This window comes from Tamandua tetradactyla, chromosome 7, assembly GCF_023851605.1.
Source record: "Tamandua tetradactyla isolate mTamTet1 chromosome 7, mTamTet1.pri, whole genome shotgun sequence".
Classification (NCBI taxonomy): domain Eukaryota; kingdom Metazoa; phylum Chordata; class Mammalia; order Pilosa; family Myrmecophagidae; genus Tamandua; species Tamandua tetradactyla.
The window spans coordinates 28,234,391-28,259,274 of NC_135333.1; the positions used below are offsets into that span (position 1 = coordinate 28,234,391).

At 36.3% G+C, this 24,884-nt stretch overlaps 1 protein-coding gene across 19 annotated transcripts in view; it reads right to left on the bottom strand.

Annotated features, from left to right (window-relative positions):
* Positions 1-24,884, bottom strand: part of RBFOX2 (RNA binding fox-1 homolog 2) — a 393,928-nt gene that overhangs the window by 158,171 nt on the left and 210,873 nt on the right. The window contains exon 1 of one of the 19 annotated variants that reach the window (XR_013179269.1): positions 517-921. The exons of the other annotated variants lie outside the window; for them this stretch is intronic. The gene's annotated coding sequence lies outside the window, so the exon portion shown is untranslated. Of the gene's footprint in view, positions 1-516; positions 922-24,884 lie in introns of those variants that run through there. 19 annotated transcript variants of the gene reach the window in all.

The window sequence follows — 24,884 nt, forward strand, 5'->3', positions numbered from 1 at the left end:
CACTTTATCTTCCCTATTAATTATTTATTTTTTATCCTTATTTTTTTTACTCATCTATCCATACCCTGGATAAAAGGAGCATCAGATACAAAGTTTTCATAATCACACAGTCATATTGTAAAAGCTAGATAGTCATACAGTCATCTTCAAATCAAGGCTACTGGAACACAGTTCAACAGTTTCAGGGACTTCCCTCTAGCCACTCCAACACACCACAAACTAAAAACAGTTCCTATATAATGTGTAAGAATAACTTCCAGGATGTTGCCAATATATTTAATTGCCTGCCCAACATAATCTGTAATGTATGCAGGTATTATACTAAGGTATACAGAATTGAAAGACCTTGTTCCAAATTCTAGGCTCCAGGTGTTTACACTGTTTACCTGAATTGGTCAGACAGGTTTCTGTGTGCTACAGAAAATTTAGGTTTAAGACAAAATAAACCTCTCTTCCCTTGGTCTCAAATGTTCTAAATGTAGACATCATCATCCTTTATTCTCTATACTGATTTACCTTAGTCACAATCAGATTGGCTTTGTTTTTATGTTTGATTGAAGCCTGATCTCTTTTTTTGGCATCTTAAACTGTTTCTGTAAGTAGGAATGCTGACTTTCAGAGCTGCATAACTGCAACTCTGGGTCTTAGGTGTCACAAAGGAACCCAAAGTTCCAAGAAAATACCAGGATATACACATATAGTATAGTATCTCAGACTTAAAAATAGCAGTCATATCTCAGGAACGAATGTGACTGCTATAAAAGCTTACCATCTAGGCCCCAACTTCTTATAAGTATTTCCTAAAAGAGATGATATAATTATTTGTCCTTTTGTTTCTGGCTTTTTTTTTTTTTTAACTATTTTATTCTATAGTATAACATATATACAAAGCAAAGAAATAAAAAAGCAATAGCTTTCAAAGCATTCTTCAACAAGCAGTTAAAGGACAGATCCCAGGGCGGGCCGCGGTGGCTCAGCGGGCAAGAGTGCTTGCCTGCCGTGCCGGAGGACCCCGGTTCGATTCCCGGCCCCAGCCCATGTAAAAAACAAACAAATAAACAAAATATAATAAAACAAGAAAATGTTTAAAAATGTTTCCCTTTCTTCCTCCCTTCCTTCTTTCCATCCTTCCTTCCTTCTCTGTCTTTCCTTCCTTAAAAAAAAAAAAAAAAAAAAAAAAGGACAGATCCCAGAGTATGTCATGGGCTAACATATGATCCTCTCATATTTTTCATTCTAGCTGCTCCACAGTATAGGAGGCTAGAAGGCTTAAACATTTTTTTTATAATCACAATTGACTTTTTTCCCTTCTTTTTTTGTGAAAAAATAACATATATACAAAAAAGCTATAAATTTCAAAGCACAGCACCATGATTACTTGTAGAACATATTTCAGACTTTGACATGGGTTACAATGGCACAATTTTAGCTGCTCTAAAATACCGGAGACTAAAAGAGATATCAATTTAATGATTAGCATTCATATTCATTTGTTAAATCCTATCTTCTCTGTATAACTCCACTATCACCTTTAATCTTTCCATACCTTTCTTTAGGGGTGTTCGGGCTACGGCGATTCTAAATTTATCATATTGGAAGGTCTGTCACTAATATGGGTTAGGGAGATGGAACTATCTGATGTTCTGGAGTGGGCAGGCTAGATTTCAGGCCTCATCTGGACGAGGGACCAATCCGGAGGTTGTAGGTTTCTGGAAAGTTACTCTAGTGCACATTGCCCTAGGTGTTCTTTAGGATTGGCTGGAATGCTCCTGGTTGGGGGTTGGCAGATTATTCTAGGCAGCAATGTCTAACTGAAGCTTGCGTAAGAGCAACTTCAGAGTAGCCTCTCGACTCTATCTGAACTCTCTCTGCCGTTGAAACTTAATTAATTTCATGTTTTCTCCCCCTTTTGGTCAGGATGGAATTGCTGATCCCATGGTGCCAGGTCTGGATATATCCCAGGGAGTCATCTCCCACATTGCCAGGGAGACTTTCACCCCTAGATGTCATATCCCACATAGGGGAGTAGGGCAATGATCTGACTTGCAGAGTTGGGCTTAGAGAAATTGGGGCCAAATCTGAGCAACAAAAGAGGTCTTCCAGAAGTAACCCTCAGGCGTGTCTATAGGTAGGTAGTCTAAGCTTCTCCACTACCTACATAAGCTTCACAGGAGTAAGCCTCCTGATTGAAGGCATGGCCCATTGATTTGGGTGTCCCTAAAGTTTGACACAGTATCAGGGGGTTCTCTGATGGTAATGTTTCATAGTTTCATATTTTTCTTTCATCCCTCAGGGGACTTTGCCAATACTTTTTGATTATCTCCTTAATATGCTCTAGGAGATATCCAGGCATTATAATAATCTATACAGGGTTAAAGGATCTCAATCTGTGCTCTCTCATTCTGTGTTTCAATTGTTCAAAAGAGCTACATAGATAGGTTGAATTAGATTACGCACTACAGAAAATTTCAGTTCCAGACCAAACAAACGTTTCTTCCATTGGTCTCAAAGAGTACATGTGGTTCTGAAATATAGGCACTGTCTTCCTTACCCCTATGTTCTAAATTACTTTTACCCCAACCTGCTTGGCTTCATTCTTATCTCTAAATATCAGGTTATTATATATAACAGCCTCTCAAAATCCAGAAATAAGAGTCACCACTCTGGACTTAATGTGTCTGCTCTAAAAGCTTACAACTTAGGCCTATTTTCTTATAAGCATTTTCTAAAGGTGACCATACCATTGTTGTTCTTTTCTTTCTGGCTTATTTTGTCTAACCAAATGTCCCACATATTCATTCACATCGTTGCATGTCTCACAAATTTGTCCCTTTTTGTAGCAACACAACCTTCACTCAAAAGTATACACCATCATTCACCAATCTACTCCTCCATCAGTGCATCCTTGAGACAGTTGCATTTATCAGGCATCATGTAGAAGGCCCAAAGTCCACAGTCCAACAACATTCTCAATTTTAGATAATTTCATTGTTTCCGAGAGAAAGAAAACCAATAAACATACTCTGCTGTTGCTGTGGTAGTGCTGGTTTCCTTTTCAGTATAACTAATAGCATGCAATAGCAGTTTTTCCCCTGTACCCTGGATTTAAGCACTCTTTATACGAGAATCATATCTTTTGAAGTAATTCTTGCAAGAACGAATCCATATTTCTAGTGTTAATCAGTGGGACACGTAGGTCTATACTACCCTTTTAAAAAGATTTAAAGACCCACTAGAGAACCACCTTCACTCCTATCGATTCGTTTACATTGGAGTCTGTCATGGTTAGGGACAGGTGTCAACTTGGCCAAGTTGTGGTACCTGTTCATCTGATTGGGCAAGCGCTGGCCTGTCTGTTGCAATGAGGACATTTCATAGGATTAGGTCATGATCACGTCAGCTACATCCACAGCTGATTCCATTTGTAATCAGCCAAAGGGGAGTGTCTTCTGCAATTAGTGATGCTAAATGCAATCATGGGAAGCCTTTTAAGGAGGACTCAGAGGAGACAGGTTCCATTCCTGCTTTGGCTGGTGAGCCTCTCCTGTGGAGTTCGTCCAGGCCATCCATTGGAGTCATCGGCTTCACAGCCTGCCCTGTGGATTTTGGACTCTGCGTTCCTACGGTCACGTGAGACACTTTCATAAATTTTATATTTGCAAGTGTTCCCTGTTGATTCTGTTTCTCTAGAGAACCCTAACTAATACAGAGTCCAACCTTATTAGCTAACGGTTCAACCATCTCTAGCTTCTAGGTATCTCTAAATTCCCTGTATTCTGTATTATAAGACTCTGATTATACCTTTATGCTGGTCATTAAAGTGGAGTCATACAGTATCTATCCTTATGTGTCTAGCTAACTTCATTCAGCATTATGTCTTCAAGGCTCATCCATCTTGTCATGTGCTTCAGGATGTCATTTTGACTTAATGCTGCATAATATTCCATCATATATATATACCATATTTTGTTGATCCACTCATCTGTTGATGGGCATTTGGTTTGTTTCCATCTTTTGGTGATTGTGAACAATGCTGCTATGAACATCAGTGTACAAATATCTTTTTGTGTCATTGCCTTCAGCTCTTCTGGGTATATACCAAGTAGTGCTATTGCTGGGTCGTAGAACGACTAGATATTTAGTTTCGTAAGGAGCTGCCAAACAGTCTTCCATAGTGGCTGCACCATTACACATTCCCACCACGGGTGCATAAGTGTCCCAGTTTCTCCACATCCTCTACAACAGTTATACTTTCTTGTTTATTTAATAGCAGCCATTCTTATAGGTATGAGGTGGTTATTTCACTGTGGTCTTGATCTGCATTTCCCTTATAGCCAATGAAACTGAGCATCGCTTCTGTGCTTTTGAGATATCTGTATATGCTCTCCAGAAAAATGTCTATTCAAATCTTTAGCTCATTTTATAATTGGGTTATTTGTTCTTTTGCTGTTGAGTTTTATGATTTTTTTGAAAATACAGGAAATCAAACCTTTGTCCGGTATGTGATTTCAAAATATTTTCTCCCATTGAGTTGGCTGCCTCTTCACCTTTGACAAAGTTTCGGAAGTGCAGAAGCATTTAATTTTGAGGAGTTCCCATTTACCTATTTTTTCTTCCGTTGCTTGTGCTTTGGGTGTAAGCTACCTTCTATTATTAGATCTTGAAGACATTTCTTTACATTTTCTTCTAGAAGCTTTATGGTGCTAGTTCTTATATTTAGGTGTTTGATCCACTTTGAGTTAATGTTTGTGTAGGGTGTGAGACAGGGGTAGTCTTTCCATTCTTTTGGTTATTGATATCCAGTTCTTCCATGCCCAATTATTGAAAAGACTATTTTGTCCCAGTTCAGAGGATTTGGGGGCCTTGTCAAAAAATCAGATGACCATAGATTTGGTGGTCTATTTCTGCAGTCTCGATTCGATTCCATTGGTCAATGCTTCTGTCTTTGTGCCAGTACCATGCTGTTTTGACCACTGTATCTTCGTAATAGGTTTTAAAGTCAGGGAGTATTAATCTTCCCACTTTGTTCTTCTTTTTAGGATGCTTTTAGCTATTCAGGTTCTCTTTTCCTTCCAGATGAATTTGGTAGGTACTTTTCCAAATCTTCAAAGTAGGTTGTTGGAATTTTGATTGGTACTGTGTTGAATTTGTAGTTCAATTTGGGGAGAATTGACATCTTAACTATATTTAGCCTTTCTATCCATGAACAGGGAATGTCCTTCCACCTATTTAGATCTCCTTTGTTTTCTTTTAGCAATGTTATGTAGTTTTCTGTGTACAAGTCCTTTACGTTCCTAGGTAAGTTCATTCCTAAGTACCTGAATCTTTTAGTTGCTAATTTCAATGGAATTTTTTCCTTAAATGATTCCTCAGCTAAGTCATTGCTTATGTATAGAAATGATACTGATTTTTGCACATTAATTTTATATCCCACCACCTTACTGAATTTGTTTATTAGCTGAAGCAACTTTCCTGTAGATTTCTCAGAATCTTCCAAGTATAGTATCATCTGCAAATAATCAGAGTTTTACTTCTTCCTTTCCAATCTGGATACCTTTTACTTCTTTGTCCTGCATGATTGCTCTAGCTACAACTTCTAGCACAATGTTGAAGAAGAGTGGTGACAGTGAGCATCCTTGTCTTGTACCTGATCTGAGAGGGAAAGCTTTCAGTCTCTAGTCATTGAGTACAATGTTGGCTACTGGCTTTTTATATAGTTCCTTTATCATACTGAGGTAGTTACCTTTGATTTCTATCTTTTGGAGTATTTTTATGAGAAAAGGATGCTGAATGCTTTTTCAGCATCAATCGAGATGATCTTGTGATTTTCCCTTTCAATTTGTTAATGTGCTACATTATATTAATTGATTTTCTTGTGTTAAACCATCCTTGCATTCCTGGTATAAACCCCACTTGCTCATGGTGTGTAATTCTTTTAATGTGCTGTTGGATTCGATTTGCTAATATTTTTGATAATTTTTGCATCTATGTTCATTAGGGATATTGGTGTGTAGTTTTAATTTTTCATGGCATCTTTACCTGGTTTTGGTATTAAACTGATATTAGCTTCATAAAACAGGTAGAGTTCCTTTTTCTTCAATTTTTTTGAAAATTTTGAGCAGGACTGGTGTTAGTTCTTTCTGGAATGTGTGACAAAATTCCCCTGTGAAGCCAGCTGGCCCTGGGCTTTTCTTTGTAGGAAGGTTTTTGATGACTGAGTGAATCTCTTTACTTGTGAGTGGTTTGTTGAGATCTTCTATTTCCTCTTGAGTCAGTGTATCTTGTCTGTGTGTCTTCAGGAACGTGTCCATTTCATTTATGTTGTCTAGTTTCTTGCTGTGTCGTTGTTCATAGCATCGTTTTATGATTTCTTTTATTTCTTCAGGGTCTGTGGTAACCCACCGCTTCTTATTTCTGATTTTGTTTATTTGCATCCTCTCTCTTTTTCTGTCAGTCTTGCTAAAGGCCCATCAATTTTATAGATTTTCTCAAAGAACCAACATTTGGTTTTATTGATTCTTTCTACTGTTCTTTTGTTCTCCCATTCTTTTAATGCTGTTTTAATCTTTGTTATTTCTCTTCTTCTGTTTGCTTTGGGGTCAGTTTGCTGTTCTTTAATAGCAATGAAAAGAATCTAAATTCTTAATTTTAAATTTAATTAGATTTAATTAAATTTAATCTAGAGTAAATCTAGATTTAAATTTAAATTTAATCTAGATTAAATTAAATTTTAAATTTGATTAGATTTAAATTTTAACTTGATTTCTCAATAGTCTCCTCATTTAGGTCATTACCTATGTATAGAAACATTACTGATTTTTGCACATTAATCTTATATCCAACCACTTTGCTGTATTTGTTTATTAGCTCAGGTAGCTGTGTCACAGGTTTCTCAGGATTTTCTAAGAATAGGACAATGTCATCTGCAAATAACGAAAGTTTACTACTTCCTTTCTAATTTGTATGCCTTTTATTTCTTTTTCTTGCCTGGGTGCTCTAGCTAGAACGTATAGCACAATGCTAAATAATAGTGGTGACAGTGGCATCCTTGTCTCATTCATGATCTCAGATGAAAGGTTTTCAGCATCTCACTTTTAAGTATGATGCAAGCTGTGCTCTTTATCATATTGAGGAAGTTTCCTTCAATTCCCTTCTTTTGAAGTGTTTTTATCAGAAAAGGATGCTGAATTTTGTCTAAAGCTTTTTTCAGTGTCAATCGAGATAATCATGATCTTTCCCTTTGGAGTTGTTAATATGCTGTATTATACTGATTAATTTTCTTGTGTTGAACCACCCTTGAATGCCTCGAATAAACTCCCTTTGGTTGTGGTGTATAAACCTTTTAATGCACCACTAGATTCAATTTATAGTATTTTGTTGAGAATTTTTGCTTCTATATTCGTTAGGGAAATTGTCCTGTAGTTTTCCTTTCTTGAAATATCCTTGTCCAGTTGTGATATTAGGATGATGTTATCTCCATCAAATCAGTTAGTGTTCCTTCTTCCTCAGTTTTCTGGAAGAGCCTGAGCAACAACGGTGTTACTTCTTTTTGGATGTTTGGTAAAATTCCCATGAAGCCTTCTGGCCCTGGGCTTTGCTTTGTGGGAAGATTTTGATGACTAATTGAATTTCTCTACTTGAAATTGGTTTGTTGAGGTCTTCTATATCTTCTCAAGGCAGCATAGGTTGTTAGTGTGTTTCTAGGAATTTGTCCACTTCATCTAAATTGTCTACCTTGTTGGCATATAGTTGTTCATAGTACCCTTCTATGATTATTTTTATTTCTTCAGCGTCCATGGTAATGACCCTCTCTCATTTCTGATTTTACTTATTTATATCCTCTTTTTTTTTATCTTCATCAGACTAGCTAAAGGACCATCAATTTATTGATTTTCTCAAAGAACCAAATCTTGGTTTTACTGATTCTATTCTTTTTTGTTGCTGCTATTATTCTCCAACTCACTTATTTCTGCTTTAATCTTTGTTATTTCTCTTCTGTCTGCTTTGGGGTTAGTTGCTGTTCTTTCTCAGGTGAGCAGTTATGTTCTTGATTTTTCTCTTTTTTTTAAATATAGGCATTTAGGACAATAAATTTCCATTCTCAGCATTGCATTAGGCACATCCCATAAGTTCTGATACGTTGTATTCTCATTTTCAATCATATCCATATATTTACTGATTTCTCTAGCAATTTCTTCTTTGACCCACTGATTGTGTAAGAGTATATTATTTAATCTCCCTATATTTGTGAAAGTTCTGGTTCTCTGATGGTTGTTGATTTCCAGCTTTATTCCATTATGGTCAGAGAAAGTGTCTGAATAATTTCAATCTTTCAAAATTTATTAAGACCTGTTTTGTGCTCCAGCATAAGATCTATCCAGGAGAATGTTCCATAAGCACTACAGAAGAATACATATGCTGGTGTTTGGGGATGTAACTATATATATAGTTACATATATATATATACATATATATATATATATATATATATATATATATATATATATACACACGTTAGGTCTAATTAATTTATCACATTGTTCTGGTTCTCTACTTACTTAATGATCTTTTGTTTGACTGTTCTATCTATAGAAGAGAGTGGTGTACTGTAGTTTCCCACTATTATTTTTGAAACTTCTATTGCTCCCTTCAATTCTACCAATGTTTGCCTCACATACTTTGGAGCTCCTTGACTATTGGGCATAAACATTTATGACTATTATTTCTATTTGGTGAATTGTCCTTCTTATTAATACATAGTGTTTTTTCATGTCTCTTAAAACATCTTTGCATTTAAAATATTTTGTCTGATATTAGCATACCTATCCTACAAGATATTGTGTAGTACAATATCTTTTTTCCATTCTTTCACTTTCAATCTATTTGTATCCTTGGGTCTAAGATGAGTCTCGTGTAAACAGCAAATAGCTGGATCATATTTTTGAATCCATTCTTCCAATCTGTATCTTTTACTTTGGTGAGTTAAGTCTACTAACATTCAAAGTTATTATTGTAGAGGCAGTTCTTGAATCTACCATCCTATCCTTTGGCTTGTATTTGTCAGATCTATATATTTTCTACCTCTCTCTTTTTATCCTTTAAATTACCCTTACTAATACTCTCCAATTCTGTGCCCTCCTCTAAACCTCTCTCTCCTTCCTTTTTCTTTTCTTTTTTTTTTTTTTTTCAGTCAAAGAATTCCCTTTCATATTTTTTGCAGGGCCATTCTCTTGTTAACAAATTCTCTCAGCATTTTTTGTCTATGAAAATTTTAATCAATTTTGAAGGACAACTTTGCTGGATAAAGAATTCTTGGCAGAAATTTTTCTCTTTCAGAATCTTAAATATATATTAAGAATGCCTTCTCACCTCCATGATACCTGTTGAGTAGTCTGACAGTCTTATCTGGCTTCCCTTGTATGTTGTATGTGTGAACTGCTGTTCTCTTACTGCTCTCAGGACTTTCTGTTTCTCAGCAGCATTTGACATTCCGATTAGTATGTGTCCTAGAGTGGGTCAATTAGGAATTCATTGGGCTTCTTTGATTTGTGTATTTATGTATTATATAAGTATTGCAAAGTTTCCCCCAATTACCTCCTCAAATAATCTTTCTAGCCCTTCACTATTCTCCTTCTGGGACACCAACGATTTTTATATTTGTGTGCTTTGTGTTGTCCATCATTTCCCTGAGATCCAATTCAAATTTTTCCATCTTTTTCACCATTTGTTCTTTAGCAAACTCAAATTCAGTTGTTCTGTCCTCTCATTCTCTTATTCTTTCTTGTGACTCTTCAAATCTGTTGTGTCTCTAGCATATTTTTAATTTGATAAAGAGTATCTTTCATTTCCATAATACCTGCTATTTTCTATTTATTCTTTCAAATTCTTCTTTATGCTCTTCTGGTGTTTTGCTGATATCCTTTATGCCTTTAGTACCCACTGAACTTATTTAGGAGATCCGTATGAACATCTTTGATAAGTTCTTTCAAATTCTGTGTCTCTTCCAATCTTTTAATTTGGTCATTTGGCTGGGCTATATTTTCTTGCATCTTCATGTTCTTTGTGATTTTCTGCTGCCTTTGAGACATTTGATTATCTTGATAAGGTTATTTTGAAAGCTGATTTTCCTCACTTGTCTAAGATTTTGTAGTTGCTTGGTTGGGTTTGTGCTGAAGGTCTCCTTTAGCACTTGGTTTGTCAGTAATTCCCTATCCAACCAAGGCCAGGACCTCAAGCAGGAGGTGCAACTCTAACTGAAGAACTGTTAAAAGCTAGGCAGAAAGGCAGTTTGCCAGACTCTACTTTCTGCATCTTCCCAGAAGATGGCACTCTTAAGCCATCTCTTCCTCTCAGACCCAAATTTCCCAACCAAGTCAGCTGGCTGGGCCAGAACCCAATCAAGTGCAAAGTCACACAAGCCACAGCTGTCTGTGCATGCTGAAAGTCACCAACCCTGGGACTGAGGGGTGGGTAGTGTACACCTCAGCAGAAAATCTACTTGTGGGCATGATGGTGGTCCCCAGGCTCCCACATGGTAAGACCTTGAGCTGTGGAGCTGAGTATTTCAATGACCCCTGCCCACAGCCAGCCCAGACATGCCTGGCAGTGCCTCACAGCTCAATCCTGCATCCCTGGCTCTCTGCCAGCTCACACCATGAGTGTTCTGGGCTTTCATATTGACAGGACAGAAGCAGCAGGACCCAGGGAGACTCTTTTGTTCACCAACTGTCAGATAAGCTCAGTTATGATCCCTCCCTTCTCCCAAGGGAAGGGTCTCCCAGTCTCTTCAGCAGCCAGGTTCCATACGGAAACCCTTGGCTATAGTCCTGAGAGGGAAGATCTATCAAGCTAATACAGTGATGGGAGTGTGAGTGCAGAGTGCTCCTGTGGCTCCAGACCTAGCCTGCATACTGCAGGCCACCCCAGGTGCAAATAAACTGAACCTGTTCTCGCAATTGTAATTTATCTGTTGCTGGGTTTTTTTTGTTTGTTCGTTTTAATCTGAGTCCTCCCTATATAATGTAGAAATCCCTCTCTGGCCATTCACACCCTGGAACTGCTATCTTGGTCATTTTTCTGTCACTTCTCTAGTTGCATATGGAGCAGGGGTAAACCCAGCCTATCTTATTCAGCCATCTTCCCAGAAGCTCACGATGTCTCATTTAACTTGTCTGATCAGTTTATTCAAATATCATAATTACACAGACTCTTGAATAGCATGTGAGATCTTGTTGGTTTGGACAGGTTAGTGTGCTGCCCTGATACATTCCAGAGTAATCTGGGCAGAAGATAAGTATTTGCAAAGTTCCCTTGAGGGACTGGGGGAAATGTGTAAATATTAAATTTCCCCACCTGGGGAAGACCTGATTTTCTCACAGCCCTTGCAAAAGGTCTTGCCCTTATGAAATTTATTCCTGCAAAGGATAGGCTAAGCCTACTTAAAATTATGCCTAAGAGTCATCCCCAGAGAACTTCTTTTGTTGCTCATATGTGGCCTCTCTCTAAGCCAATTCAGCAGGTGAACTCACTGCCTTCCCAGTATGTGAGACATGACTCCCATGGGTACAAATCTCCTTGGCAATGTGGGACATGACTCCAGGGATGATCACCGGCCCTGGGACCATGGGGTTGAGAAAGCCTTTGTCACCAAAAGGGGGAAGAGAAATGAAACTAAATAAAGTTTCAGTGGCTGAGAATTCTGAAAAAGAGAGTTGAGAGGTCATTCTGGAGGTTATTCTTATGCATTATATAGATATTCCTTTTCAATTTTAGTATACTAGAGTAGCTAGAGGGAAATGCCAGAACCTGTTGAACTGTAAACTTGTAGCCTTGATTCTTGAAGATGATTGTATAACTATATAGCTTTTATGGTGTGACTGTGTGATTGTGAAAACCTTTATCCAGAGTATAGACAGATGAGAAAGAAAATAAATGAACAATAGGGGTGTGGAGGATGTTTGGGGTATTCATTTTTATTTTTTGGAGTAATGAAAATATTCAAAAATCAACTGCGATGATGAATGCACAGCTGTATGATACTGTGAACCACTAACTGTACACTTTTGATGATTATATGGTATGCGAATATATCTCAATAAACCTGCATTAAAAAAAAGAAATCAGATCCTGAAATATGCAACAATATAGATGAACCTTAAGAACATAATGCTGAGTAAAGTGAGTCAGACAGAAAAGCACAAATATTGTATGATTCCACTAATACGAACTAACCATAATATGTAAACTCAGAGTCTTAAAATGTAGAATACAGGATACCTAGAAATAGACGGAAGTTAGAGAATTTGAGTGGTAACCTAATATGTTCAGAATGTATAGAGGTTGAACTTAAAAATGTCTGGAAATGGATATAGGGTGAGAGCAGTTCGTTAGTGAGAATGTAAGGAACGATGCTATGTTGTAGGGGATTTTGGCTGAAAGTGGTTGTTCAGAGTCATGTATATCACCGATTAACACTACAAATTTTAAAAAGTACTTGCACAGAACGGGTACAAATGTACAACACTGGTACAAAGAGTTAATAATAGAGTGGTATGCAGGGAGAAAAGGCCTACTGCAAGCTACAGACTAGAGTTAACAGTAATACCTTAAAATTCTTTCATCAATAGTAACTGGTGCGCTACATCAATACTAAGGGTCAATAATAGGGGAGATAAGGGAAATGGGGTGTTTGGGACTTTCTTTTTCTGTGCCTATCATATAATTTTCTTTATGGGAAATGAAAATGGTCTAAAAGTATGTAACGATGTTACACAACTAAATGATAATACTGTGAGATACTGATTGTATAATTTGAATGGAATATATGATAAATGAATACATCTCAGTAACACCTAGAAGGGGAAAAAAAGAATATTTTGCCCCCTTACAGTGATTCCTGAATTTTCCTCAATTCATCTGCCATCTGTTAGTCTCAACAAGCTTTAAAGTCATACTTCTACTACAGATCTATCCAGGTAGAAATTCTTAGAGTCACTCTGAGAAAATCAGAGACTCTATACAGTTTTTTAATAATTTTTAAAACCCTTATTATATAATCTAGGAATGCCTAGAGTGTACAATGATAGTGACAAATGTGCAAATCAAAAACTGTTTTTGCATGAGGAAGAACAAAGGAATGTCAATATTGCAGGGTGTTGAAAATAGATGGTAATTCATATCTTAAAACTTTAATTTATGTGTGAAACTAAAGAAAAAATGTTTATTTGGTACAAAATTTATATTTTGACTAGTGCATTTCCTAACATAACGTATATGAACAGTTTAATTGAACACCATAAGTGATGGAACCTTGAATAGGGCATAAGATTTTGTAGATTTGTCCCAGAGTGATGCACCAATAAACCCCAGAGTAATGTAAACAGTGAATTAAAAAGTATTTGCAAAGTTCCCTTGGGGGGGATGGCGAGAAAGGGGGAAAATTCAACTTTCCCATTTGGAAAACTCCTGATATTCTCGCATGCAGTGGGGACAACCAAATCAATAGGCCAAGCCCTCGATCTTGGGGTTTGTTCCTATGAAACTTATCCCCACAAATGATAGACTAAGCCTATTTAAAATTAGACCTAAGAGTCACCCCCAAAGAACCTCTTTTGCTGCTCAGATGTGGCCTATCTCTCTCTCAGCAGACAAGGCAAGCAAACTCACTGCCCTCTCCTTCTCACAGTTCTCTCTAGTGATTTTCAGCCACTATCGTGTAATAAGAGGAATTTTTAAATTAAATAAGAAAGAAGAGTTCTTGGTTAACTGAGAACTGTCATATGTGAAAAATGAGTAAAACATACAGACGTCTACTGAAAATATCTGGGTTATGTTATAATTATATTGCAGAGTATATGAGAACAGTGAAAAAACAGCTGGATTTACCTGAAACACATTTTTGTTGTTGTTGTTATTTTGATAAATGGCTGGTAAAAGCAGTTCTCAATTTCTTTGGAAAATAAAAAAGGTAGAATTTTTTCAAATTTGACTTCCAGATATTTGAACTTTTAGGATTTGTTTAGAGGCAACAGGCAGGAGTTTAACGGACTGTATCTTTTAACCTTTTATTCAGAAATGAGTAAAGAAACATGATTTTGTCTACTGAACAATGCATTCCAAGGCAAAGCTTTAGAAAATTTAAGATTTAAAGAAAACAGCTCACTGGGGCTCTCAGTGTATCCTGAAATGCCTTTTTATTTTTCTCCCCACATTTGAATGAGCACTACTTCCCCATCCCTTTGCTTTTCTTGTTTCTATTTAAAACAAGCAGTTTCAAAATTGTGGAGCTAAAGGTTTACTCTTCTTGCTCTTCTTCATGTCAGCCGGCTTCCATTCAACAGTATGCTGAGGAAAAGTTGGTATTTTGGCTATCTCCCTTAAAAATATTCTAAAAGGCCACTATTTTTATTTCCATGAAGTTATTTCCATTATTTCTCTGAGGAGAGACAGAGGTAGGGAAATTGAACGTGATGATAGATAAACATGTTTCTAAGACCCAAGCTCTGAAATATAACTGGGTTTTCCCAAGTAATATGTACTGTATGGTTTGGGCAGTGGGGGGCGGGGGGGGGAGGGCAGTGGAGAGAGAAATACACAAGAAAGAAGAAGGAATAAAGAGAAGCACAAAGTTATGAAGAAGGTCCAGTGCAGAAGCAAAGACATCCTGAACAACAGTTAAGAGAAGCTTCAGATTGAGTGCAACATCTTTATGAGACAACCCAAATAAAGGGAAATGGTGAAGCCCTAGGAACAAAAAATTATTAAACTGAACAAAGGCTAGTCAAGTTAGAAACCAGAAGAAGATTAATCTCCCACAGAAAGAGATCAATCTCCAAACTGTCAAATCTTCAGGATACATTAAACTAATCTGAGCTGTTCCTAAATTCAGTGGGTTCAGGGCAAGCCCTCATTTTGCCTAGTCATACAAGAAGAAATACCATCAAACTCAAAGCAAGAGAAAAGGAATCACTATCAAATAACCTCAAAACAGTGCTTGCAAGAAATGACTGACAGAGTCCTTTGATAAATGCATTGAGGTTCACAGTTGGGCTTAAATTCCAACAAAATTAGAGTACCACCGTGCATCCTGGTGCATGAGTAATGAGTCATCAAATCTAAAGGCCACCTGAGTAGTGGGAAAGAGGCTCCTAACTTAAAGCTCAACTAAACTCTCTAAATCAGAGTAAAGAATTGAACCTCTAAGCTTCCTGTATCCACAGCTGGATAGGGCAAAGGCAGGCAGGTACTACCAATTCTAAGCAAGACAGTAGGCTACAGTTCAAATCAGTTCAACACCAATTGAGCACTAGCACTGTACCAGGTGCTAAAACATAAATAATCCATCCCTGCCTTTGAAGAGTTTACAAGAGAGACTAGCATTGCCTGTCTACTTACACTGGGGTTGCTGTTAAGATTCAAATGCCTGGCAAATATTAGGCATGGAAGCTGCTCATTGGCATCTTTACAATTATCACCACTATTACCTTAATATCTATCATAACACCTGAGGGACTGCTTTAAACTGTGCATATTTTTTTCTCAATAGTTTGTTTCCACAGATTGTCCCCATCTGACCAAGGATTTACTTTAAAACTAGGGCAGAACCTTTCCCCACTAAGGATCGAGTTTCTACAATAATCCTAGTGACACTGTTTCTAGGAAAATTTCTCTATCAGTCATGAAAATATTAGCACCACCATAGTCTCACACCGTGTTACCCAGATTTTTTTATATCCTATAAGATGATTTTATAGTTTATTGTTGATATTCATTAATGGAGAAAAGCCAACAGGACTGCAGCACAACTACTTTCAAATGAAACAGACCCAAAGAGAGAAATTAAAAGGAAATTAAAATTCTCGAGTGAAAAACACAAGATCAGCATCATCATTATCATCAATTAATACTTATTTATCTCCCATAATGCTTTTAGAAAAAGCATACTTGAAAAACAATATACCTAGCTACCTTGGGCTCAATTCTAAGAAATAATGCTGTGAGGAAACTTCGCTACCAAAGGGCAGTTGACTAAAGGAAAATAAACGAAGTATGTTCTTAAGTGACTAAGAAGCAACTTAATTTAGAGTAAGTTTAGTTTAAAAATTCTCAGTATGCTCAACATAAAAATATATAAAGCATTTCATCTATTTCTTAAATGTTTAAAGAACTAATAAATACAGTAAACGTGTTAAGTTCTTAGAAATTATTTCTAGTCCATGGAGGAGGTGGATTGGAGAGGGAGGGTAGAGCAGGAGACATAAAAATATGAAAGAAAGTGACAGAAAAAGAAATATAGGTAAAAAATAGAGAGGAAATGACACAAACAACTTGAATATCTCAAATGTAGAGGAAGATGAGAGAGGGAAATGAAAATCGAACTAATATTTATTGAGCTATTTTACTAATAAAGAATTTGCGGCCTATCCAGGTTGAGCAAAACTTCCTTGAGTTTATCCAGCCAGGAGTGGAAAGTCTATCAAGGATGCTTATTAGCACACTATAAATACTGAGATTTTCGATGAATCTAAAATGACAAGAATTGAAGTCTTCTGGCAAAGCATTTAAAAGTAAAAGTTTTAACTTATTAAACCTAAAATATAAACATATACCTTACATCCTTCTTCTCTTCTCCTTTTCTTGAATTATAATGGGGCTACTGGGCCACTGACTAGGTTTAGTTTAAGCAAAAATTCAGTTAACACTCCTAAAGGCACTTCTACGAGGTGCCTGCACATAATAGAAGTACATAATAAAAACATTTATTCAATTAATGAGCAGTTAAAGACTGATTTTGTATCTACTAAAGTAATACATTCTTTACCCTGTTCTCAACCAATTGACCACTAACTGTAAATAGCAAATGCTCAAAGATGTATATATGTGTGTGTGTGCACAAGTGTGTTTTAAGCCCATGCCATAAAGAAGCAGAATGCCATTTTAAGAATCTACCCATATATCCACTTAAGTTCTACTGTGTTTACTGTCACTGCACAATTACAACCAATCTCAACAATCTCTTTCAACTTGCCTACTATTTTAATCTCTATTTAGCCCTTTAGGACTTTATGCCTTGTAATTTAAATTTTAACTTTTATTGGCAATACAAAGATGAATTTTTCACTAAAACAATTAAGAAATCTGTCCAAATATATGTTTTCTGAAACAGTAAAAATAAAAGTAAAGAGTTTTATTGCCTGACTCTAATTTAAATTATAAAAGTCGTAGTTAAAATTTTTTTAAGCTTAGTTCTTAAAAGAGGGCTCAAAGGAAAAACTGCAAATTAATAATATACAAAAGAAATTCAGTACTTTTAATGATGTATTACAGTACTGTCCATTTGCAAAAGTCTCAGGAACCCAGCATGGACTCAATAAATGATGAGTGAATGGGTTAAACATATGATAGAAAAAAGAATAAGAACCCAGAGTTTGGAAATTCCAGGGTTGAGGGGGCACTTGTAATTAGCACTTAAACTGTCTTAAATTTGTTAATGAAATATGCTTAGAAAAAAAAGATTATACCAAAAAAGGGAGCAAAAAGAATTTCGTTCTTATAACATTTATTAGGTAACACACAGTAGGTAATGTGCTAGCACCATGTTTTCACAGAAACCATGCTACAGCTCACCTTACAGATGGGAGCTTCTAGGAAGCCTAAAAGCAAAGCCCCTGATATTGACACCCTGATGGATCCAACTTTTTTTCTCCTAAAAGGATTTTATAGCTATTATGTAATTTGCTTAAAATTTATAACATGGGTCATATTCTAAAAATCCATTTTTATTTCCGTTGTTTGGAACTCTGATCACATTCTCCATTCTGGAGTAATGAAAAATTGTTAATAGTGATGAATGCAAAACTTATGTGATGATACTGTGAGCCACTAATTGTTTATATTGGATGGTATGTATGATGTGTGAATGTATCTCAGTAAAACTGCATTTAAAAAAAAAAAGAAACAGGCAGATTGTTGCTAGGTTTCCAGACAGGACCACAAAAGCCTAAAAAAGTAATAGAGTGGGGGAACATTTGAATCCACTGAACCCATAGTATACCTGAATTATTTACAATATATCTGAAACAAAAACAAATAGAAAACAAGACAGTTTTTAAAACAGCAAAAACAATGTCAATATAATAAAATAAGATTTTTAAAAAAATCATCTTGCATATTAGCAGAAGACATATTTAATTCACTACGGAGAAAGTAAATACTTCACGGAGATTTAGAGGAACAATTTTTCAAGTGGGTTATAGTAATTGATGAAAATTAAATTTTTTTTTCAGTTTTATTTCAACGTCTTTAACTTTTCCATTTTCTCTGAGACAAATATAATTCTAGTAAATCAACTTTAGGAAGATGAATTTTTTATTTTGTAAACAGAACAAAGATACAGAGATATGGAAAAAGAAACACAGTGCTGGGGAATGGTTCATATTCCCCCCAAAAAACCTGTTCAAGTCAATCTGTGTTCCTGTGAATATGAATCTATTTGTAAATAGGACCTCTAAAGATGTTATCAGTTAATAACATATAATTTGACCATAATGTTGTCAAATTAAATCAGGGTGGGCCTTATTCCATAGTACTAGACCCAACACAGTACAGCAGAAAATCAGATGCAGTCAGTAAGAAGTAAGAGAAAGCCCCGAGGAAACCGTAGCAACACCAGAACTCTGTAAGGCTCCAGGAAAAAGCATGACCTGTCAAGATCTTGATTTTTGGCTTCTAGCTTTCAAAACCATGTTCTTAGTTAAGGAATCCATCAGGTGGTATTTGTCACAGAAGCCCTGGCAAACTAAGACACATATCATGATTTAGAACAAAATGGAGAAAGGAAGAGTAAGTGATTAATAAATATTAGTTGAAAGGAGAAAGGTAGAAAGGAAGAGGGAGGAAAGGGAAGAATGTAAATATCTAAGAGAAGAGCACTGGAAGTAGAGTAATTAACATTTAAATATTAAGAGAGAGATATGGAGATGAGGGGTAGAAAGAAGCGCCAACGTACTCACAATACTTTTAAAAAGGGGGGAAAAGGGGGTGGTAGGGAGACTCGGAATCAGAGTTCTCAAAACTGCCACCCAGGAGTACACTGGACTCACAACAGGTAGGGTGGGTCTAGAAAGGTAATAACTGTAAAAATGAATATATACAGAACATTTACTATATACAAAAACAATTCTAACAGTTCTACATGTCTCAAAACAACCACCTCAGGTAGATATTATATTCTTATTTTATAGATGTGAAAGTACAGTAATTTACCCAAAGTCACTCAGAAAGAATGCAGCAGAGCCAGGCTTGGAACCCAGGCAGTTTGGTTCCCAAGTCTGCATCTTTAAGCACTACTGCCTCTATAGTAAAATCATCACTCATTCATACACATTCACACATACACACAGTGATAACTGGTCCCTGGTAAATGAGAGGGAATGTCTGCTGACAACTATAAAACAAGTTCTACCACTATAAATCCCTATAGCTATTAAGCATATCCCTGATCCTTGTTAATGAAAGAGTAACAAGTAGAAAAACCCCTTAGTACCTATGTGACAAATATTTATTGAATGTCATTTAATATTTCAGATACTGAGGCTACAACCATAAACCAACCAGACAAAAATATCTATAGAAGACAAATAGTTAAAATAGAAAAAAAAATAGTAAAAATAATAAACAAGCTTTTATAATATATTAGAGGATGGTTTAAGTGCTGTGAAGAATTTTTAAAAGGATCACTATAAAAAGGCCTTATTAAAAAAGTAACATTTGAGCAAAACCTTACAAGAAGAGGAGGTAAGACATAAGGATATTTGGGAGAAGAGAAATACAGGCAGAAGAAATAAGTACAAAGTGCCTAGCAAGAACAGCAAGAAGGCCAACATAGCTGGAGGAAAGTGAGAAAAGGCAAAAATAGGAGAGAGAAAAGTCAGAGAGGTACCTACCAGCCAGCTCAACCACAGCATTGTAGAAACTCTGGTAGGAATTTTCCTCTGTGTGAAACACATTAGAGGATTTTTAAGCAGAAGAGTTACATAAACTGAATTATATTTTGACAGGAGCATGTTAAATGCTGTCTTTAGAACAAATTATTTGGAAACAATGTGGAAGCAGGAAGACTAGCACAGGAAACTATTACCATAATCCAGACAAGAAAGGAATGTGTACTGACCAGGATAGAAGTAATAGAGCAGTGAGAAAAGGTCAGATTTAGTTTATTTTGGGGGGGCGGGGGGTGCATGGTCCAGGAACCAAACAACCCGGGTCTCCCACATGGAAAGCGAGCATTCTACCACTGAACTACCTGTGCACCCAGATTCAGGTTATTTTTAAAAGACAGAATGTAAAGGTTTTACTGATGAACAAAACTGGAGTGGGGGAGAAAAAAGAGTCCAGATGACTCCAAGCCTTCTTTGGTCCAAGCAACAAAAAGATGTCATTATCTGAGAAGGGGTAAACTGTGGGTAAGGGAAATGAAAACCAGAAGTTCAATTCCGGACATATTCAGGTTAAGAACAGCTATTATATACTGAAATGTCAAGTAGGCAGTTGGACATAAGCATCCAGATCTGGCCTGCAGTTATATATTTGAGGATCATCAGCATATACTCAGTACTTCATTCCCAGTTTAATGTAAGAGTCCATTGAGCCAAATTTTTTATTTTTTTGAGCAATCCCATTTTTAAGGATTTATATTTTATGACTTTTATGTTTTCTTAGAGGTTTTCAAAAACCAAAGAGAATGCTATTTAAATATATATATATTTTAAATATATATGTATATATTTAAATACACACACACACACACATATAAAAATAGCTAATTTTATCTTGCAATTAACATATTGGTCCCTTGGATCCTTTTATAAATCTAAGATGTATTATGATACTTTAAGGATCTTACTTTTCCTATATCTTGAAACATTTTGATTTTTTAATCAACTTTTACTCATTATTCCCAAACATGCTTTAAAAAAGACTTTTAAAAAAGACAATAATCAAATAGATCAATGGTGTACTCACTTAGAAGAATGGTGCTATAGTGAAATAAATCATCGCTAACACATCATCCATCGATATTTTTATTGCATTGTGCTAAGTACTGCCTCATCTTTCAAGAAGGCATAAAAGAACATCTGGAGACACCATCTTTTAGTCTGCTTTTAGTTTTCACTGTACACAGCTTAGAATTTAGTTTTTCATTTCCATCCCATAATGGCAAAGAGAAGAAAACTAACAGAGAAAAATATTTCACAATTATTAGATGAATCAGAAGGGCAGGGCCCTTGACATGTTCTTTGTTAGGAAGCCATGTCTTATTTTAGGGTCATCATTTGCCATCAGGAGGATAAGAATTTTCAATACCACAAGTCCAGGCTCCTTTTTTGGTTTAACAGTCCTCCCCTCATTTATTTCTCTCCTCTTAACATTTTACTATAAGCAGCAAGAAAAAATCAGGGGGCATCTTCAACATTTTGTTTGGAAATTTACTTAGCTTCCAGTTCATTAGGCACATTTTCTACTTTACACATAACCACAAAATAATAATGTTACTAAACTTTCTGCCACTACATAACAAGGGTCCCTTTTTCTCTAGTTTCCTTGCCTTTGAGCCTTCACGGCTATCTCTTCAAAGACCCAATTTTACAAAAAATTTGTTCAGGGTACTAATCTTTCACTAGCACTCTTCCAAAAGTTCAATGCCCTGTTCCAAAGATACTACCACATTTTAGGTTTTAGGTATAGAAGTCCCCCACATCTTATAGCAAAATCTGTAGTTTTCTATTTCTATGTAACAAATCACTTCCAAACTTAACAGCTTATAACAAGTATTCACTATCTCACAGTTTCTGTAGGTCAGCAATCCAGAAGAGGCTTAGAAGGGTCCCTCTGGTTCCAGGTCTCTCACACGGCTGCAATCACGGGCTGGCTGGGACTTCATTCATCTCCTGGCTTGACTGTGAGAGGATCCTCTGCCAAGCTCACTCACCTGGCTGTTGGCAAATCCCCAATCTTCACTGGCTGTGGGTTCTACTCATCAGTTCCTTGCCACATGGGCATCTCCATAGGGCTACTCACAAGACAGCAGTTTGTTTTCCCCAGTGTGAGGACTCCAAGATAGGAAGTTAGAGAGGATAAGCACCCAAGGTGAGAACCAGTCTTCTGCTAACAATTTTGTTGTATGCATTCATTTGAAGGAGTTTCTAGATCCAGCTTACACTCAAGGGGAAGGAATTACACAAGGGCATGAAAGCCAGGTAGTAGGGAGATCACTGTGGGCCATAATACAGGGTCCTAGCACACATTTTTTTAAAGCATTATAGCAAACTGGTTAAGAGTACTGGCTCTGAAGCAAGACTATTAGGTGTGAATCTGATTTCTGTATCTGTTAGTGCTGTTTCATCATCTATAAAACGGGATCAGTAAAAGCCCCTACCTCAGAGAATTATTTTGAGGATTAAATGAGGTAACATGTAAAATGTGTAGAACAGGGCCTGGTGTTCATTAAATGTTGGCTATTATTTGCCACTGGTAATAGAAAGGAGTCCCAGTATCCCATGTTCCATAGCTTATCCCATACTGCTAAAACTGTGGTAGGCGTAACCAAAGGATAAAACAGGCACAGGATGAGAAAGGCATGTCTTTGAATATCTTTTTTCCTTCAAAATCTTCCAGTAAAATTAAGTTAAAATTAGTTAATACTAAGTTAAACAGAGAACAGAACGTAAAATTCTAAATAATTTTTAAGACAAGCCTCCAGAATAGATTCAAAATGTTGACTGCACTTGTCTAGAGTACGTACAGCTTTATTCTCCTTTGCTTTTACGGTTACTTTAAAAAAAGTTCTCAAAACCCTGATGTGATGGCTTATAAATTTTATACAATGAATCAGAAGATGATCTGAAGATGCACAAAGTGTTTAAGAGTTAGCATTAGTGAATTAAGAAGAGTAAAGATACAGGTAGGTGTAGAGGGTTGTACTGCTTTGCTGTGTTTTGGGAAAAGGTAGGGAAACAAATTTGTTTAAGAGTAGGAAAGAACTTGAGAACCAAACAGACACTGGTCAAAACTTTGATATCACTATTTTAGTTTCCTTTGACTTCTCAAGCAAATACTACACAATAGGTAGGCTGAAACAGTGGGAAATTTAATTCCTCATGGTTATGAGGCTAGGAGAGCATCCAAATCAAGGTGTCATCAAGAAGATGCTTTCTTCCCAAAGACTGGTGTTTCAGTGTTGGGTGATGGTGATCCTTGGTCCTAGATTCCCCTGACACATCACAATGCACATGGCACCTCTCCTCTCTCTTCTGGGTTCCTTGGCCTTCAGCTCCTTGCTCTCAGTAGCTTTTTCTCTTATCTGTCTGAATTTTATTCTGCTTATAATTGGATTAAGACCCATCCTGATTAGGTTAGGCCACACCTTATAAGCAGTTAGTAACCTCGCCCTACTTACAATGGGTTCACACTCACAGGAATGGGTTAAGTTTAACAACAACTTTTTCTGAGATATATACCTACAAATCATCAAAATTCACATTTGTAAGATGAAATAAACAACATGAAATAAGATAATAATTGTGAAAGCACCTGCCCTAGTGTTTCATACATAGGAAGCACTTGGGAATTTCTATTCCCTTCTCCCTTCCAGCTCCAACTGTTTCTTATAATCCTAAAAATGTCTCTAGTATTGGATGGTGCCTATAAACAAACCCTCACCCATTAAACACAAATACAATTGGATAAAGGTAGCTCTGATGGAAAAATAACACAGTGTTATTGACCAGAAATTTGACCAATCTAAATTAACATCCTACTTCTACAAAGTTATTAAGAGTATGCTATTCGACTTTCAATGAGCTCAGCAAACATACTGAACAGAATTTTAACAAACTAAACAAGAAAACTAAACGATAAAAATAAACATCACAATTAATGAAATACAGCACAGGACAACATATACACAATAGAATTTGTCCCCTCCTTCAAACATGTGGTTTTCCCTCCTTTGGCCTCTGATTTTACATGGTCCTGTTTAGTGAGACTTTTAATTTAATGTTGGCAAAAAAATATCATGAGGCTTTTTGCCTAATTGCCAATTAGAAGTACATATAGAATAAATAAATCAAATAAATAAAGAAAGAATGTTTCTGTTTAGATGTCAGTTTATCAGAGGAAAGACATTCAACCATGCTACTTGAAAGTAATGTTGCCCCCATTTTACAGATGAGATGAAGGAGCATAAAGATCATGTGACGTGTTTGATCACATAGCAGATTAATGACTAAACTAGAAACAGAACTGTAACCAACATATGATGGAGTTTATAATGAAGTTATTATTGATTTTCCTGGGCATGGGAACCTGGTAAAGGACTGTTAATAACAACTAGTGATTAAAGGGTCCATCTCATACTCAGGAAAAGTAGTTTGACAGTTATTTGAAAGTATGAATGCTAGACCTTGATATATTTAACTTCTGAATTAAAAGTCTGGATTCAAATAAGCAAGAGAAATACAATACGGATCAATAAACCAAATAAGATATTACAGAACCAACAGATTTGAGTTAAATGGAATCAAAACCCAATTTTTAAGTTGGACACTTTGCTACGTCACAGACACTTCATTATACTAAGAACATCTAATTAAACTTTCAACCAATTTTTGTGGCGTGCCTACTCTATGCTGGACTTACACTATGAGTTAACATATGTTATCTTTTTTAAGGATGTTGATAAAAAAATTTATGAAGAGGAGCAGCAAGGTTAAATTCAGAGAAGGGTGTCAATTCTGAACAACCCAATGCTTTAACCCAGATAACAAGCTTTAAAGGTAACACACACTTCAAGAACCAAAGAGAGAAAAAGGAAATTAGAGAAGGAG